Source organism: Phocoena sinus, chromosome 20 (assembly GCF_008692025.1).
Source record: "Phocoena sinus isolate mPhoSin1 chromosome 20, mPhoSin1.pri, whole genome shotgun sequence".
NCBI classification, from domain to species: Eukaryota; Metazoa; Chordata; class Mammalia; order Artiodactyla; family Phocoenidae; genus Phocoena; species Phocoena sinus.
This window is the reverse complement of record NC_045782.1, coordinates 27,111,242-27,126,475: the sequence shown is the minus strand read 5'-3', so window position 1 is coordinate 27,126,475 and position 15,234 is coordinate 27,111,242. Positions and strand designations below refer to the sequence as shown.

The 15,234-nt window shown below is 40.5% G+C and overlaps 1 protein-coding gene across 1 annotated transcript in view; it reads right to left on the bottom strand.

Annotated features, from left to right (window-relative positions):
* Positions 1 to 898: 898 nt before the first annotated feature.
* DGKE (diacylglycerol kinase epsilon) overlaps positions 899 to 15,234 on the bottom strand; it is a 49,850-nt gene continuing 35,514 nt past the window's right edge. Inside the window, exon 10 of the transcript XR_004347542.1 lies at positions 899 to 918. The gene's annotated coding sequence lies outside the window, so the exon portion shown is untranslated. The remainder of the gene's footprint in view (positions 919 to 15,234) is intronic.

The window sequence follows — 15,234 nt, the reverse complement described above, 5'->3', positions numbered from 1 at the left end:
CTCTAATTGCTTTAGGTGTAAGGTTAGGTTGTTTATTTGAGGTGTTTCTTGTTTCGTAAAGTAGGATTGTATTGCTGTTAACTTCCCTCTTAGAACTGCTTTTGCGGCATCCCATAGGTTTTGGGTCGTCGTGTTTTCATCGTCATTTGTTTCTAGGTATTTTTTGATTTCCTCTTTCATTTCTTCAGTGATCTCTTGGTTATTTAGTAGTGTATTGTTTAGCCCCTGTGTGTTTTTATTTTCTACAGATTTTTTCCTGTAATTGATATCTAGTCCCATAGTGTTGTCGTTGGAAAAGATACTTGATACGATTTCAATTTTCTTAAATACCAAGACTTGATTTGTGACCAAAGATATGATCTATCCTGCAGAATGTTCCATGAGCACTTGAGAAGACAGTGTATTCTGTTGTTTTTGGATGGAATGTCCTATAAATATCAGTTAAGTCCATCTTGTTTAATGTATCATTTAAAGCTTGTGTTTTCTTATTTATTTTCATTTTGCATGATCTTTCCATTCGTGAAAGTGGGGTGTTAAAGTCCACTACTACGATTGTGTTACTGTCGATTTCCCCTTTTATGGCTGTTAGCATTTGCCTTATGTATTGAGGTGCTCCTATGTTGGGTGCATAAATATTTACAATTGTTATATCTTCTTCTTGAATTGATCCCTTGATCATTATGTAGTGTCCTTCTTTGTCTCTTGTAATAGTCTTTTTTTTTTTTTTGCTGTATGCGGGCCTCTCACTGTCGTGGCCTCTCCCGTTGCGGAGCACAGGCTCCGGACACGCAGGCTCAGCGGCCATGACTCACGGGCCCAGCCGCTCCGCGGCATGTGAGATCTTCCCGGACCGGGGCACAAACCCGTGTCCCCTGCATCGGCAGGCGGACTCTCAACCACTGCGCCACCAGGGAAGCCCTAATAGTCTTTTTTTAAAGCCTATTTTTTTCTGATATGAGAATTGCTACTCCAGCTTTCTTTTGATTTCCATTTGCATGGAATACCTTTTTCTATCCCCTCACTTTCAGTCTGTATGTGTCCCTAGGTCTGAAGTGGGTCTCTTGTAGACAGCATATATACGGGTCTTGTTTTTGTATTCATTCAGCCAGTCTGTGTCTTTTGGTTGGAGCATTTAATCCATTTACATTTAAGGTAATTATCAATGTGTATGTTCCTGTGGCCATTTTCCTAATTGTTTTGGGTTTGTTATTGTAGGTCTTTTCCTTCTCTTGTGTTTCCTGCCTAGAGAAGTTCCTTTAGCATTTGTTGTAAGTTGGTTGGGGGTGCTGAATTCTCTTAGCTTTTGCTTGTCTGTAAAGGTTTTAATTTCTCTGTCAAATCTGAATGAGATCCTTGCTGGGTAGAGTAATCTGTTGTAGGTTTTTCCCCTTCATCACTTTAAATATGTCCTGCCACTCCCTTATGGCTTGCAGAGTTTCTGCTGAAAGATCAGCTGTTAAACTTATGGGGATTCCCTTTTATGTTATTTGTTGTTTTTCCTTTTCTGCTCTTAATATTTTTTCTTTGTATTTAATTTTTGATAGTTTGATTAATATGTGTCTTGGTGTATTTCTCCTTGGATTTATTTTTGTATGGGACTCTCTGTGCTTCCTGGAATTAACTATTTCCTTTCCCATATTAGGGAAGTTTTCAACTATAATCTCTTCAAATATTTTCTCGGTCCCTTTCTTTTTCTCTTCTTCTGGGATCCCTATAATTCAAGTGCTGGTGCATTTAATGTTGTCCCAGAGGTCTCTGAGACTTTGCTCAATTCTTTTCATTCTTTTTTCTTTATTCTGCTCTGCAGTAGTTATTTCCACTATTTTATCTTCCAGGTCACTTATCCGTTCTTCTGCCTCAGTTATTCTGCTATTGATCCTTTCTAGAGAATTTTTAATTTCATCTATGTATTGTTCATCACTGTTTGTTTGCTCTTTGGTTCCTCTAGGTCCTTGTTAAACGTTTCTTGTATTTTCTCCATTCTGTTTCCAAGATTTTGGATCATCTTTACTATCATTATTCTGAATTCCTTTTCAGGTAGACTGCCTGTTTCCTCTTCATTTGTTAGGTCTCATGGGGTTTTGCCTTGCTCCTTCATCTGCTGTTTCTCTCTCTTCTCATTTTGCTTAACTTACTGTGTTTGGGGTCTCCTTTTTGCAGGCTGCAGGTTCGTAGTTCCTGTTGTTTTTGGTGTCTTCCCCCAGTGGCTAACGTTGGTTCAGTGGGTTGTGTAGGCTTCCTGGTGGAGGGCACTAGTGCCTGTGTTCTGGTGGATGAGGCTCATCTTGTCTTTCTGTTGGGCAGGTCCACGTCTGGTGGTGTGTTTTGTGGTGTCTGTGCCTTATTATGATTTTAGGCAGCCTCTCTGCTAATGGGTGGGGTTGTGTGCCTGTCTTGCTAGTTGTGTGGCATAGGGTGTCCAGCACTGTAGCTTGCTGATCGTTGAGTGGAGCTGGATCTTGGCGTTGAAATGGAGATCTCTGGGAGATTTTCACCGTTTGATATTATGTGGAGCTGGGAGGTCTCTTGTCGTCCAATGTCCTGAACTTGGCTCTCCCACCTCAGAGAAACAGCCCTGACGCCTGGCTGGAGCACCAAGAGCCTGTCATCCACATGGCTCAGAATAAAATGGAGGAAAAAAAGGAAAGAATGAAAGAAGAAGATAAAATAAAGTAAAATAAAATAAAAGTTATTAAAATAAAAATAATTATTAAAATTTTTTTAAAAAAATTATAAAAAAGAAAGAAGAGAGCAACCAAACCAAAAAAAAGAAAAATCCACCAATGATAACAAGCGCTAAAAACTACACTAAAAAACAAAAACAAAAACGGACACACCGAACTCTAGGACAAATGGTAAAAGCAAAGCTTTACGGACAAAATCACACACAGAAGCATACACATACACGCTCACAAAAAGAGAAAAAGGGAAAAAAAAATATCGTTGCTCCCAAAGTCCACCTCCTCAATTTGGGATGATTCGTTGTCTATTCAGGTATTCCACAGATGCAGGGTACATCAAGTTGATTGTGGAGCTTTAATCTGCTGCTCCTGAGGCTGCTGGGAGAGATTTCCCTTTCTCTTCTTTGTTCGCACAGCTCCCAGGGTTCAGCTTTGGATTTGGCCCCGCCTCTGCGTGTAGGTCGCCTGAGGACATCTTTTCTTCACTCAGACAGGACGGGGTTAAAGGAGCAGCTGATTCGGGGATTCTGGCTCACTCAGGCCGGGGGGAGGGAGGGGTACGGAGTGCGGGGCGAGCCTGCGGCAGCAGAGGCCAGCATGACATTGCACCAGCCTGAGGCGCTGTGCATTCTCCCTGGGAAGTTGTCCCTGGATCACGGGACCCTGGCAGTGGTGGGCTGCACAGGCTCCCGGGAGGCGAGGTGGGGATAGTGACCTGTGTTTGCACCCAGGAATCTTGGTGGCGGCAGCAGCAGCCTTAGCGTCTCATGCCCGTCTCTGGGGTCAGCCGCGGCTCGCGCCTGTCTCTGGAGCTCCTTCAAGCAGTGCTGTTAATCTCCTCTCCTCGCGCACCAGGAAACAAAGCGGCAAGAAAAAGTCTCTTGCCTCTTTGGCAGCTCCAGACTTTTCCCGGACTCCCAGCTGGCTGTGGCGCACTAGCCCCCTTCAGGCTGTGTTCACGCAGCCAACCCCAGTCCTCTCCCTGGGATCCGACCGAAGCCCAAGCCTCAGCTCCCAACCCCCGCCCGCCCCGGCGGGTGAGCAGACAAGCCTGTCGGGCTGGTGAGTGCTGGTCGGCACCTATCCTCTGTGCAGGAATCTCTCCGCTTTGCCCTCCGCGCCCCTGTTGCTGCGCTCTCCTCTGTGGCTTCGAAGCTCCCCCTCCGCCACCCGCAGTCTCCGCCCGCGAAGGGACTTCTAGTGTGTGGAAACCTTTCCTCCTTCACAGCTCCCTCCCACTGGTGCAGGTCCCGTCCCTATTCTTTTGTCTCTTTCTTCTTTTGCCCTACCCAGGTAGGTGAGGAGTTTCTTGCCTTTTGGGAGGTCTGAGGTCTTCTGCCAGCATCCAGTAGGTGTTCTGTAGGAGCTGTTCCACATGTAGATGTATTTCTGGTGTATCTGTGGGGAGGAAGGTGATCTCCACGTCGTATTCTTCCGCCATCTTGAAGCTCCTCCGCCTTTCATGGTTTGAATTTTAAATGATTCCTTTTTGTCTTCTTTCTTAGCACTTAAAAAATTTTTTTTCAATTATTGTTTTTTTTTTTAGAATTTGCAATATACATTTACGGCTAATCGAAGTCCACTTTCAAATACCTCTATACTACATCACAGGTAATGTGATTACCTTATAATAACAAAGTTATGCTGGACTTCCCTGGTGGCACAGTGGTTAAGAACCCACCTGCCAGTGCAGGGGACAGGGGTTCGATCCCTGGTCCGGGAAGATCCCACATGCCATGGAGCAAATAAACCCCTGCGTCACAACTACTGAACCTGCGCTCTAGAGCTGGTGAGCCACAACTACGGAGCCCATGCGCCACAACTACTGAAGCACGTGCACCTAGAATCCACAGTGAGAAGTCTGTGCACTGCTACGTAGAGTAGCCTCCGATTGCCACAATTAGAGAAAACCCATATACAGCAATGAAGACCCAATGCAGCCAAAAATAAATAAATAAAATTTTAAAAATAACAAAATTACCATAATTTATCCCTCCTGTCCCTTTTATCATTGCTGTCATTTATTTCACTTATATATAAGTATACACAAGCATACATAAACATAAGATATATACATAAACACACATAATCAAATACATTGTGGGTATTGAACAAGCAGTTATCTGTTAGATCAATTAAGAATAAGGAAAATAAAATTTTAAATTTCATTTATTCCTTCTTCAGTGTTCTTCCTTACTTTTTGTAGATCTGACTTTCTGACCTACATTATTTTCCTTTTCTCTAAAGACCTTCTTTTCACGTTTCTTGCAAAGTAGGTCTACTGACAGCAAATTCCTTTCACTTTTTGTTTGTCTGAAAAATTCTATTTCTCCTTGACTTTTGAAGGATGATTTCACAGGGTACAGAATTCTAGGATGGTATTTTTTTCTCTCTCTCAACACTTTAAATATTTCACTTCTACCGTGTATGATTTCCAAGGAGAAATTGGATGTAATTCTTATCTTTGTTCCTCTATTGGTAAGGTGTTTTTGTTTCCTTCTGACTTCTTTCTGGGTTTTTACTTTATCTTTTATTTTATGTAGCATGAAAATGATATGCCTTTTAAAGTACTTTTCCTACTTGTGTTCTCTGAGTTTCCTGGATCTGTGATTTGCTGTCTGACGTTAACTTGGGGAAATTCTGAGTCATTATTCTTTCAAATAGTTCCGTTCCTTTCTCTCTTTCTTCTCCTTCTGGTATTTTTATTATGCATATATTACACGTTTTGTAGTTGTCCCATAATTGTTGGATATTTTGTTCTCTTTTTTTTTCAGTCTTTGGTCTCTGTGCTTTTCCGTTTTTGAGGATTTTATTGATATATACTTTAGCTCAGAGATTCTTTTCTCAGTCACGTCCAGTCTACTAATAAGCCATCAAAGGCATTCTTCATTTTATATATATATAGCTGATTAACAATAACAATGTTGTTATAGATCCAGGTGCACAGCAAAGTGAATCAGCCATACATATACATGTATCCATTCTCCTCCAGACTCCCCTCCAGGCTGCCACGTAACACATAACATTGAGCAGAGTTCCGTGTGCTATACAGTAGGTCCTTGTTGGTTATCCTTTTTAATATAGTAGTGTGTACATGTCAATCCCAAACTCCCTAACTATTCCTTCCCTCCCCCCTCCCCCCACCTCCATAACCATAAGGTCATTCTCTAAGTCTGTGAGTCCATTTCTGTTTTGTAGATACGCTCATTTGTATTATTTCTGTTTAGATTCCGCATATAACTGATATCATACGATATTCTCTTTCTCTGTCTGACTGACTTCACTCATTATGACCATCTCCAGGTGCATTCGTGTTGCTGCAAATGGCATTATTTCGTTCTTTTTTATGGCTGAGTAATATTCCATTGTATATATGTACCACATCTTCTTTTTTTTTTTTTTTTTTTTTTTGCAGTACGCGGGCCTCTCCCGTTGCGGAGCACAGGCTCCAGACACACAGGCTCAGCGGCCATGGCTCACGGGCCCAGCCGCTCCACGGCATGTGGGATTCCCGGACCGGGGCATGAACCCTTGTCCCCTGCATCGTCAGGCGGACTCTCAACCACTGCGCCACCAGGGAAGCCCCAAAATACTTTTAAGTGTCCCTTTCTTCTTTGGCTCATGAGTTATTTAGAAGTGTGCTGTTTAGTTTTCACATATTTGGGGGTTTTCCAGATGTCTTTTTTTACTGGTTTTTAATTTAATTCCATTGTGTTTGAGAATATCTTTCCATAGTTTTGAGACAGGAGGGAAGTGGGTAGGGCCCAACCTTTCAAAGAATGACATAGCCATTGAGGATACGACATAAACTGGTTAAAACCAACTAGGCCTAAGATTGCATGAGCTTCAACTTCTGGTAGACAATTAGCCTCATTTCATGCTCATTGTAATGCATTAGCATACTAAATGCACACCCACAGGCACCATGACGGTTCTAAGGGTGACCATAAAAAGGGCAAAAATTGGGTGGTGGCCCAATTCCTGGAAATCCCCGCCCTCTTCCCCCAAATAGTTGGAATAATCCTCCTACTCATTAGCCTATGAAATTACCCAGCCCATAAAAACTGATCACCCCATATTTTGGGGCTGCTGTCATCTTCTAAGATGGCCCACACTCTGTCTGTGGAGTGTGTTTCTCCCATGGCCGCTCTCGCCTCCTTAGACAGACTGCATTCTGCCTATGGAAAGTGTCTCTCTCTCAGTAAACCTGCTTTGAGTTTACTATGGCTGGCTCTTGAATTTTTTCCTGCACGAAGTCCAGGTCCCTCACTTGGTGGCCCATTCCAGGTACTTACCTGAGACACGGGCCATGACCATCCTCTTGAGCCCCATTTTCCTACAACAGTTTGAATTATTTTAAATTTATCAAGCTTTATGACTGAGAATATGATCTATCTTGGAAAATGTTACATGTGCACTTGAAAATAATGTGTACACAGCAAAGGAAACCATAAACAAAATGAAAAGACAACTTACGGAATGGGAGAAAATATTTGCAAACGATGCAACCGACAAGGGCTTAATTTCCAAAATATACAAACAGTTCATACAACTCAACAACAAAAAAACCCAGCCCATCTAAAAATGGACAGAAGACCTAAATAGACAATTCTCTAAAAAAGAAATACAAATGGCCGATAGGCACATGAAAAGTTGCTCAACATCACTAATTATTAGGCAAAAGCAAATCAAAACTACAATGAGGTACCACCTCACTCCAGTCAGAATGGCCATCATTAAAAAGTCTACAAATAACAAATTCTGGAGAGGGTGTGGAGAAAAGAGAACCCTCTTACCCTGTTGGTGGGAACGTAAGTTGGTGCAGCCACTATGGAAAACAGTGTAGAGTTTCCTCAGAAAACTAAAAATAGAATTACCATAGGATCCAGCAATCCTACTCCCAGGCATCTATCTGGACAATACTGTAATTCAAAAAGATACATGCATCCCTATGTTCATAGCAGCATATTCACAATAGCCAAAACATGGAAACAACCTAAATGTCCATCAACAGGTGAATGGATAAAGAAGATGTGGTACATATATATAATGGAATACTACTCAGCCACAAAAAAGAATGAAATAATGCCATTTGCAGCAACATGGATGCAACTAGAGATTACCATACTGAATGAAGTAAGTCAGAAAGAGAAAGACAAATACCATATGATATCACTTACATGTGGAATCTAAAATATGGCTCAAATGAACCTATCTATAAAATAGAAACAGATGACTCACAGACATAGAAAACAGGCTTGTGGTTTCCAAGGGGGAGCAGGGTGGGGGAGGGATGGACTGGGAGTTTGGGGTTAGTAGATGAAAACTATTATATATAGAATGGATGGACAACAAGGTCCTACTGTACAGCACAGGGAACTATATTCACTATCCTGGGATAAACCATAATGGAAAACCATAGAAAAAGAATGTCTCTATGTGTATAACTGAGTCACTTTGCTGTACAGCAGAGATTGGCACAACACTGTACATCAACTAGACTTCAATAAAAAAAGGACACTAATGTGTATGCTGCTATTGTCGGGTGGAGTGTTCTGTAAGTGTCAATTTGTCAAGTTGGTTGATAGTGTTTAGGTCTTTTATATTATTACTGATTTGTGTCTACTTGTATTAATTATTGGGAAAGGGTGTTAAAATCTCTAACTAAAACTTTGAATGTATCTATCTTTTCCTTGAAGTTCTATCAGTCTTTTTTTTTCTTTTTTAATGAATTTATTTATTTATTTATTTTGGCTGTGTTGGGTCTTTTTTGCTGCGCATGGGCTTTCTCTGGTTGTGGCGAGCGGGGGCTACTCTTCGTTGTGGTGCGCAGGCTTCTTGTTGCGGTGGCTTCTCTTGTTGGGGAGCATGGGCTCTAGGTGCACGGGCTTCAGTAGTTGCGGCATGTGGGCTCAGTAGTTGTGGCACACGGGCTTAGTTGCTCTGCGGCCTGTGGGATCTTCCCGGACCAGGGCTTGAACCTGTGTCCCATGTGTTGGCAGGTGGATTCTTAAGCACTGCGCCACCAGGGAAGCCCTCTATCACTCTTCTTTTTATGTAATTTGAAGCTTTTTTTCCTAAGTGTATAAATATTTAGGATTTTTATGTCCTCTTGGTGACTTGACCCCTTTATTATTATGAAGTGACCCTTTTTATCTCTGCTAATATTCTTTGCTCTGAAAACTACTTTGAGTGATATTAATATAGACAGTCTAACTTTCTTTTGATTAATGTTAGCGTGACATATCTTTTTTCCATCCTTTTGCTTTTAACCTGTGTCATTATATTTAAACTGTATTTCTTATAGACAGCATGTATTTGGATCTTGCAGAAATGACAATCTGCTTTTAATCAGTGAGTTTAGACCATCTGCATTTAATGTAATTGAGCATGTAGAATGGGAAATAATGCTGTGGTCATCTCTGGGGAAAAAAATCTGCCATAGTCCTCTGAGTCTTTTCTTTCTCCTGGAGCACTTAGTTTCAGCTTGCCAACACCTATGTTAATTTACTGTTGTTCTGTAAAAATACTGTTGTTTTACTCTTGAGGATAGGGGAATGTTCATATTAAAAAAAAAAAAAAAGACTCAGTTTGCAACTTTACATTCATCTTTCCCTATGTAAAAGATTCACAGACACACACACACAAAGCATTTGACCTTCAATACCAATATCCATGAATAATATTGGATTATTAATCACCCTCTGATGTTACTGGGACTATCAGATGCAATAACCCTTGAAGTGACACAAAGAGTAGTGTCACCTTTGAAGAGCAAAAAAACTAACTTCTCAAAATGCCACATCCAACAAATGCTTCTTTTAACAGAAATTACTTCTTTTTTAAAAAAGCTCAAAAATTTATTCCCACTTTATAAAGCACTCATTGCTTATCTGTAAGAAATGACACCTCTTTATACAACACTTAAAGAAAAGGCTGAATGCAATCTGTGCTCTGTTCCCTTTTTGGAAAGTTATTTTTTTAAATCTAAGTTTCCTAATGATGTAGGAAGTGCCAACTATCTTTAGTCAGAAATGGATGCCAGCGATGTCACCTTAAGAAAAATTCTATGAAATGTAAACAAAAAACTTCTGCATTTATTTTGCCCGTTGTGGGGTTGTGGCACAATTTTGTACTATTCTAGGAGCAGCTCTTTGCTCTATTAACAGGACCCCACCTGTTAGGTGGAGTGGTTTCTGTTTTGCATTTCTATCCCTTAATGACTCATAATGAGTCATGACTCCTTACGTCTAGCTGTTTAATATGCCTCAAGTCAGATTTGTTTAGCACATTCTAACAATGGCACACAGTGACCTTTCCTTTGTCACCTCTCTGGAAGGTAACCAACTACCAGGAACTAAGTACAGCAGTACTGGTCACTCTTGTACCCTTTTGGGAAATAGCTGTCTTTACATGGGGAAAAGGAAAGAGTGACAGAAGTGATAATTCCCAATCTTATGGCAAGATGGAAACTAAAAGAAGCTGAAAAGTAGAGGCTGGAATTCTATTCCACAGTTATCTTTTCTCTTGTGTATTTTTAATCTTTCCCTTTCCAGTAGGTAGTTCCTTTCCCCTGTGCTGCCAATTATGCCACTACATTTCTTAACAAAGCAACAATATTTAATGAAAAACCCCACCAACTTGCTAAATCTGTTGTAGCCCAAGTGCCTGCCTCTCTAGGTCATGGGTCATCTTCTGCTGCTTCATGTAGGATGGAGCTGCTCCTCTGTTCATGTACCTGATGCACAGTGAGGCCAAACAAACTGAAATATTGGAGTTTGGGGCAGAGCAAGGTTTATTGCAGGGCCAAGCAAGGAGAATGGGTGGCTTGTGCTTAAAAGCCTGGAACTGAGACTTACCTGGTGGCACAGTGGCTTAAGACTCCACTCTCCCAGTGCAGGGGGCGCAGGTTTGATCACTGGCCAGGGAACTAGATCCCACATGCATGCTGCAACTAAGAGTTTGCATGCCACAACTAAAGAGCCTGCCTGCCACAACTAAGGAGCCCACCTGCCACAACTAAGACCCAGCACAACCAAATAAATAAATACATATTGAAAAAAAACAAAAACAAAACCCAAACCTTGAACTCCCCAATGGCTTGGGGGGAGAAGTTTTTATAGGCACAATTTGGGTTGAGGGCTGCATGGTGTGTGACTTTCTTCTGATTGGTTGGTGATGAGGTAACAGGGTGGTGCTCCAGGGATCTTGTGATCATGCTGAAGTTACCATCCTCCACCATGGTGGGGGCCTTTGTTCACTGCGGTCTCCTAAATACACAGAAAAATGCCTGGGACACAGTAGACAAAACATTTGCTGAGTGTGTGACTTCATTTCAAGGATACAAACTCCAGTGCCTGAAAGACTCTGCTGTACATTTGGGGGCAGCCAGAGGAATCTATATAAGAGGAGGAAAGTAAAATTAAAAACCAGACCATAAACATGACTGTTCCCAGAGTCCTAGGAAAAAAGGAAAAGTACAGTTTAAATCTTTCATAGGGTCCCCTCGAAGCACTCTAGATACTAGCCTATCTCTTCTGTCCTTGCCCATCCTCTGATTTTACAGTGAAGAGAGAGCCCTTTCTTCAATCTTGCACGTAGAAAAATCTCCATCCCTCTGTAACAGGGAAGAGCCAATTCTGACTCCAAGTTGGATCTGTTTCTTTGACTTTAACCTTTGCTTTTTGTTGCTTTTGTTATTATAATCATACATAATGACCTGCCTCAGGGAACCTTGCCCCTCTGCCTGCCTGTTAAACTAAAGTGCCTTTGTTCAGCTCACAGGGAGACAATCTGACCCTGCCCACCTGTAAATGGCTGCAGAAAAGAAGAAATTAACACATCCCCTCCCTGATGCTGGCCAAGCCAGGAAAAACTAATGGCCTTTTTACTTTACTTCCTCCTGCCCATCTCTGTTCTACAAAAGAAACTGGCATCCAGACCCTGATAAGATGGTTTTTTGGGAACCCTAGCCCACCATCTTCTCAGTCTGCTGGCTTTCTGAATAAAATCTATTCCTTGCCTCAACACCTCGTCTCCTGGTTTATTGGGCTGTTGTGCAGCTTGCAGAGCAAGCTTGACTCAGTAACAAATTTGGCGAGCCAGCTAGGTGCCTTGCTGCTCGTGGCTAGCTGGCCCCAGTCAGGGAATATTGGGGCAAGGCCCTAGCAGCGGCTGAGACCATTTTCCCTGAGGATCTTCCCTTCAAAATTCCCTGAAGCGGCACCAGCTACACCAGTGTTTGGCAGTTGAAGCAAGGAACCGACAAACTTCTACGAGTCAATTTTGGAGGGTAAGTTGCTCTGGTGTGTGCACCGGGAATATATTCTCCCCACAATTTGGGCTTTTCCTTTACAGGACAAGCCAATTGTTTGGTGGGGGTACCGTCTTGGAGAGGGGAATTGTTGGACTTTACCTGATTTGGGAACTGGTTTGTTGGTTTTGGTTTTGATTTTGGTTTCGTGTGAATCAGTGTCGGAATTTCTTTGTGCTTTTTGCGTTGGAATTTGTTTGCATCTTTTGTGTTTTGGTGTTAGCAAACTTATAAAAGTGGGAAATACTCCATCTATCCCAAAGGAGAACCCTTTGGGGCGTATATTAGATAAATGGGCAAAACATAGCCGTGAGCCTATGACTAAGAAAGACATGATATACTATTGTAATAAGGTGTGGACACAATATATGTTAAGTTCAGAAAGGTGATGGCTCGAATGGCTTCCTCAATTATTATATGATCTCGCAATTAGAAGTGTTTTGATAAAGAGCAGGGAAAAGAGGTGGGATTCCATATGTAGGAGCATTTATGCTATTGCATCAGGAGGAAAAGGAGTCAGAGGGCTGCTCACCCCCCCAATGCCGCCAACATATTTACTCCTTTCACCACCTCCTGTTTCCCCTTCCCATGGGGATCGAATAGAAGTTTCTATGTTAACCCTGGAGCACAGGGACCTGGTTTAGTATTACCATCTAAGACCCAACAGGGCACCCAATTTGGACCAGGAATCACTTCTGCAACAGGGCAATTTCCCTTACACCAATATCCTGTAAGAAGCCAGGGAACTCCTTTAGACTTGAGGCATCAGATTCTAATTTCCCCACAGGAGCCCTGGCTAACTTTGACAGCGGGGAACAAGTTGACTGATTTTCTAGTAGATACGGGTGCCACATATTCTGTGGTAAACGCCAAGGTGACACAGAAAACATCGCAGTCTATCTCACTCACAGGAGTTTCTGGAGAAGTACAAAACCCTTCATTCTTACAACCTCTAGAAGGCCAGCTAGGGGACCTCACCCTGAAACATAACTTCTTATATATGCCAGAGTATCCAATCCCCCCTTTTTAGGATGAGATCTCCTTTGTAAATTAAATGCTCAAGTAACTTTTTCACCAGAACAAGCTTGATGTCAGGGTCCCACTGGAACTTAAAGCCTACAAATGGAGCTCATGGAAACTGCAGAGAAGGAAACAAAGTCATCCTAGGAGAAACTTGCCTGTATCTTTGAGATGCAAATGTCCTATTTGGTGTTCTCAAGAACCCTCATCTCTGCTATCTTTTTAAAATGCAAATTTTGAAAAAAGTGTAAAGTAATTTAGAAATTGACTTGTCAAGGGTAAATAGAAATCCTCAGTGTTATTCCTGTAAATATTTAGCCATCTAGAAAAGTGAGCTTTATTTGTTCCATCTACCAGAAACCCAACTTTAATCCAACCTCTTGTAAACTGATGGGTTTTACATTGCTGTACCTGCAGGGCTGAAATTTTGAAATGAGAACAATGAGTTCTCTCTGTTTGTTTCTGTGTTTGTATGTGTCTTTGTCGTTGGATAACATTGCTGAGGTTGATTTGTGTATGAGCTCTGTTTAACTGGCTTAAAGAAAAGTAAGCACTTACAAACCAAACAATTCTAAATACAAGAGAAATTAAGCTAAATTAGTTTCAGTTTCACGTGAACTGGGAAATATTTAGTATTAAATTAATGTTTAAGTTTGAGATCTAATTAATATAGACATGTCTTTAGAGTCATCAACATTAAGTATAATACTTTCACTGCACCTAGGTTTAATAGAAGTTAAATGAAATCTTGTTATACCTGTTGCAAATCTGTCAGCAAGGAAAGTAACTTGATATGAAGAAACTTCTAAGGAAAGAAAATGTAAATGAGATAAGAACCTTTAGGTCTGAAAAGCTACAATAGTCTCTCCAGATTTTGGTAACTATTACTTGTCTCTTGGCTTTCACTAGAAATTAAGATTTTTAAGAGTCAGGGATTCTATTTAAATTTATAATTAAAGCTACTGAAAATAATAAAACATTTCAGTGTGGTAGAATGTGTGTTTTCAGTTATGAAAGTGTGAGGAATGGAAGTACATTTTACTGAGAAAGTTTTATACATGGTCAGGATGAACTAAATTTAGATTGAAGTTAACTAAGTAAACAGATTTTATTAAGTAAGCTAATACAAGACTGGAATTTGACCTCTCTCTCTGTTAGAAGTGCTCCTTTTTGATAACAGATTGTATGAGTTTCTGTGCCCTTAGGAGATCCATATTTGTTTTCTTTTAATCGTTTTGTGATTTTGGTTAAATGAATAAGTATTGTTTCACAGTGACCTATGATCCTGTTGTGTTTTAAAACCTTTATGATGTTTTTAACAAAATTCCCAAATATCAAAATCTGACTAAAACTTTTTTAGCCTCCTGCTGACTCTGGAATACTTCAGAAGAACATCTCGGAGACATCTCAGAGAGGAATGTTAAACTAAGTTTATTTGGCATGTTAAATTATTTCAGAAATATTGTCAAGGGATTGGAGATGAACCTTAGGTTATAGTGTATGTATTAATGTCATTAATATAGATATTCCAAAATTTAATTTGAATCTAACATCTGATATGTCCTGATATGTTATCAATCATAATTCTAGTTATTCTACAATGTTACATGTCATAGAAATATCCAAGTTTCCTGCTAATTGTATTGTACTCAAATCTTTAACCAGGTTATTTTAAGTTTTGTCCTGATGCTTTTACAAAGTGAAGATTTTCAAGAGGACTCATAAAAAGGAACTTTTTAACAAATATAAGTTTCTGGTAGCCTTTAGATAATATCACTGGACTGGGTAATGAATGACAAAACTAATGGAAAACCTGATTACTTCATCCAGATCAACACAAATTAATTACCTAGGACTGAATAAACTGGTGAATATGGTTATACTTTTTATGGTTTCTATCTGAAAAGTTATTGGTTTAAATCTGTGTTTTCCAGGTGTAAGGAAAACTAATTATGACTTCCAGTAATTTGGTAAATTATACCTTGGTAAGTAGAATTGAAACATTTTATCTTTTTCTCTCTACCTGGTTGATCCTGCTAGTACCATATGTTTGTCTCAGAGATTAAGCCATGCATGTATAAGTATTCATGGCTGGTACAGTGAAACTATGGATGGCTCATTAAATCAGTTATGGTTCCTTTGGTTGCTTGTTATTGCAACTGGATTACAACTAGTTATACTAATCATTGTTTTAATTTGTTCTTTGTTTCCAAACTGTTT